A 4,565-nucleotide genomic window follows, 5' to 3' on the forward strand; every position below is an offset into this window, starting at 1 on the left:
TCTTCAAGCTCAATTATTTTTTTCCTCTGCTTATCCATTCTTCTGTTGAGAACCTCTAATGCCGCTTTCAGTTCAGCAAATATATTAGTCAGTTCCAGGATTTCTGTTTAATTTTTTTTTTTTTTTTGAGACAGAGTTTCGCTCTTTTTGTGCAGATTGGAGTGCAGTGGTGTGATCTTGGCTCACTGCAGCCTCCACCTCCCAGGTTCAAGTAATTCTCCTGCCTCAGCCTCCCAAGTAGCTGGGATTACAGGCATCTGCCACCTTGCCTGGCTAATTTTTTTGTATTTAGTAGACATGGAGTTTCACCATGTTGGTCAGGGTGATCTCCAACTCTGGCCCGCCTTGGCCTCCCAAAGTGCTGGGATTACAGGTGTGAGCTACCATGCCCAGCCTCAGTTTAATATTTTAAAAAGTATTTGTTTTTTCAAATCTTTATTTTATGTACAAAGAATTATCATGGTCTTTCATTGAGTAGATGCCTTGGATAATCCTTTGAAGGAAGATCATTCAGTCCAACTTAATGAAACCGATATACTTTGTGTGCTGAGGGAAACTCTGGCGGCACATATTGAGGCCGTATTTCCAGATCAGACCGTGCCGATTTGAACAGATGCGACAAGAGAGAGAACCCTGGCTGAATTTTCGCGGGTGGCTCCAGTATAGCTGCTGGTGACCCATCTTGCTCTCAGGAGTGCAATGAGATAAAAGGTTAAAAAATATTTCTGTCTCATAAGTTTCTCTGATAAATATCTGAATGGTTCTTCTGTGTTATCTCAGAGTTCACTGAGTTTCCTTAAAACTGCTATTTTTAATTCTTGATCTGAGAGTTCAACATTGCTATCTCCTTAGGGTTGGTCACTGGCTACTTTCTTTGGGGAGCTAGGGGTTCCATGTTGGCTGCCTTTTTTTTTTTTTTTTTTGTGGATGTACATCTATGGCTTTGCATAGATGGATTGTGGTTTATTCTAGTCTTCACTGGTTGACTTGTTTAGGTCTTTCTAGGGTATATTTGCTTAGACATTCTTTTTTTTTTTTTGAGACGGAGTCTCGCTCTGTGGCCCAGGCTGGAGTGCAGTGGCGCGATCTCGGCTCACTGCAAGCTCCGCCTCCCGGGTTCACGCCATTCTCCTGCCTCAGTTTTTTGTATTTTTTTAGTAGAGACGGGGTTTCACCGGGTTAGCCAGGATGGTCTCGATCTCCTGACCTCGTGATCCGCCCGTCTCGGCCTCCCAAAGTGCTGGGATTACAGGCTTGAGCCACTGCGCCCGGCCTGCTTAGACATTCTTTGCAGTTGCCCTGTGAGTCCCCTTATTCCTAGATCACCATCTCCTTTTTGGTAATAGATGGTGCCTTAAGCCCAGGTTTGCCTTGGCTCTTGTGAACATTCAGAGCACTGCCCATCTCAAATGGGGTTGTGGGGGGAGGTGGGGAGATCCCAAAGGGGATACTCTGGCTATGTGGGAAGGCTGGCTAGATGTTTGTGACCAGAAAACTTGTGGAGTATTTCTTTCACAGTGTGGAGCTACTGAGAAGTCACTTTAATTTGGCATCTCCTTTGGCTGAGATGAAGAACAGAGTTACATGGGCTAGGGTTGCTAGTCCTATCTCCTCTCTTTGTTTCTAGCTGTTTTGGGGGATTTTTCTTCTTACAGGCACTTGTGATACCTCCTGTGGGTTGAGGCAGGAATGGTTTTCCTGCAAGGGAATGCAAGATGATGGGAAAGCTGGTTGTCTACCTCAATCTCACATTTTCTGGTGTAGAAACTGTGAACCCAGGAGCAATTTTCCATGTGTGGTGCCTGGAGTGAGGGTTGTCGCAGAGAAGTCTGTTTCTCTTATTGTCTGCTCAGAGTTTTTCCACTTCTGTGTGGAAATCCTGGTGATTGTCTCAGCCTCATATTAGAGTTCTGGGATATTGCTGATGGTAATTTTGGTCCTGGATATTTGATTTTAGTTTTCTGTGAGAGGGAGTGAAGCCAGATTACTCTGCCATTTTGGTGGCATCAGTCTTCTACATTAATTAATTTTCTGTTAAACCTACATTGCATTTATAGGATAAATATATTGTTATATATATTTAATAACTTTCTTAGTGGTTGCTGTAGGGATTACAATAATAATCACTGGGTCGGGTAGCTCATGCCTATAATCCCAGCACTTTGGGAGGCTCAGATGGGAGGACTGCTTGAGCCCCAGAGTTCAAGACCGGCCTGGGCAGTGAGAGTGGGACCCCCAACTCTATGAAACTTAAAAATTAGCCAGGTGTGGTGGCATGCACCTGTAGTCCCAGCTCCTCAGGAGTTTGAGGTGTGAGGATTGCTGGAGCCCAGAAATTTTAGGCTGCAGTGAGTTATGATCCTGCCACTGCACTCCAGTTTAGGTGACAAAGCGAGACCCTGTCTCTAAAAATAAAAAAAACAAACAGGTAAATAAAAATTAAAAGCAATCAGTCAGACAGTTGAATTACAAGGTTTTTTTTTGTTTTTTTGTTTTTGTTTTTTTTGTCAAAATGGGGTTGTTCCATGTTTCCCAGGCTGGTCTTGAGCTCCTGGGCTCAAACGGTCCACCTGCATCAGCCTCTCAAAATGCTGGAATTACAGGCATGAACCACTGCACCTGGCCAAAGATAAGATCTTGAAAGTAGCAAAAGAATAATGACTTATGATGTACAGGGGAACAACAATATGATTAGTGTCTGACTTCTCAGGCCAAAAGGCATGTATGTGTAACTTTTTGATTGAATATCAAACTCCTTTTTTGTTCACTTAGTTTCAATTTCTGTTGTTTATTTTTATTTATTTTTTATTTCAATAGATTTTTGGGGAACAGGTGGTTTTTTTGTTACACGGATAAGTTCTTTAGTGGTGATTTCTGAGATTTTGGTGCACCCATCACCGGAACAGTGTACATTGTATCCAATGTGTAGTCTTTTATCCCTTGCCACCCCCCCACCCTTTCCCCTGAGTCCCCAAAATCCAAAGTATCATTCTTATGCCTTTGCGTCTTCATAGCTTGGCTCCCACATGTAAGTGAGAACACGGGATGTTTGGTTTTTCATTCCTGAGTTACTTCACTTAAAATAATAGTCTTCATTTCCATCCAGGTGGCTGTGAATGGCATTATTTCATTTCTTTTAATGGCTGAGTAGCATTCCATGGTGTATGTATATACATACACACATATATACACATATACATATATATGTATATATAGGTGTTGATCAATCGTTGATTGATGGGCATTTGGGCTGGTTCCATATTTTTGCAATTGCAAATTGTGCTGCTAAACATGCATGTGCAAGTAACTTTTTCATATAATGACTTATTTTCCTCTAGGTAGATACCTAGTAATGGGATTGCTGGATTAAATAGTAGTTCTACTTTTAGTTCTTTAAGGAATCTCCGTACTGTTATCCATAGTGGTTGTACTAGTTTACATTCCCACCAACAGTGTAAAAGTGTTCTCATTTCACTGCATCCACGCCAACATCTAATTATTATTATTATTATTATTGAGATGTTTTGCTCTCGTCATCCAGGCTGGAGTGTAATGGCATGATCTTGGCTCACTGCACCCGCCACCAGCCTGGTTCAAGTGATTCTCCTGCCTTAGGCTCCCAAGTAGCTGGGATTACAGGTGCCCACCACCAAGTCCAGGTAATTTTTGTATTTTTAGTAGAGATGGGGTTTCACCATGTTGGCCAGGCTGGTCTCGAACTCCTGACCTCAGGTGATCCGCTTGCTTCAGCCTCCCAAAGTGCTGGGATTACAGCCACCACACCTGGCCCACATCTATTATTTTTTGATTTTTTAATTATGGCCATTCTTGCAGGAGTGAGATGGTATTGCACTGTGGTTTTAATTTACATTTCTCTGATACTTAATGGTGTTGAGCATTTTTCCCTATGCTTGTTTGCCATTTGTATATCTTCTTTTGAGAACTGTCTATTCATGTTCTTAGCCCACTTTTTGATGGGATTGTTTTCTCCTTTTCTTTTTTCTTTTTCTTTCTTTTTTGTTTTTTTTGAGACAGAGTCTTGCTCTTTCACCCAGGCTCAAGTGCAGTGGCACAATCGGCTCACTGCAACCTCTGCCTCCTGGGTTCAAGCCATTCTCCTGCCTCAGCCTCCCCAGTAACTGGGATCACAGGCCCGCGCACTACTACGCCCAGCCAATTTTTGTATTTTAGTAGAGATGGGGTTTCATCATGTTGGCCAGGCTGGTCTCAAACTCCTGACCTTGTGATCTGCCTGCCTTGGCCTCCCAAAGTGCTGGGATTCCAAGTGTGAGCCACCGTGCCGAACCCTGGGATTTTTTTATTATTATTATTTTTGATGATTTGAGTTCTTTGTAGATTCTGGATATTAGTCCTATGTCAAATGTATAGATTGTGAAAAATTTTTCCCACTCTGTGGGTTGTCTGTTTACTCTGCTGATTATTTCTTTTGCTGTGCAGAAGCTTTTTAGCTTAATTAAGTCCCATCTATTTATCTTTATTTTTGTTACATTTGCTTTTGGGTTCTTGGTCATGAAGAACCCAAAGATAACTGATGTTATCTTCTA

General features: G+C 42.1%; 1 pseudogene across 1 annotated transcript; it reads right to left on the reverse strand.

Annotated features, from left to right (window-relative positions):
- Positions 1 to 420: 420 nt before the first annotated feature.
- On the reverse strand, positions 421 to 681 carry LOC112608474 (annotated as a pseudogene). Its single transcript, XR_003115999.1, has one exon. The product of XR_003115999.1 is annotated as a 40S ribosomal protein S29 pseudogene (transcript).
- Between the last annotated feature and the right edge of the window lie 3,884 nt (positions 682 to 4,565).

This window comes from Theropithecus gelada, chromosome 15 (assembly GCF_003255815.1).
Source record: "Theropithecus gelada isolate Dixy chromosome 15, Tgel_1.0, whole genome shotgun sequence".
Lineage (NCBI taxonomy): Eukaryota > Metazoa > Chordata > Mammalia > Primates > Cercopithecidae > Theropithecus > Theropithecus gelada.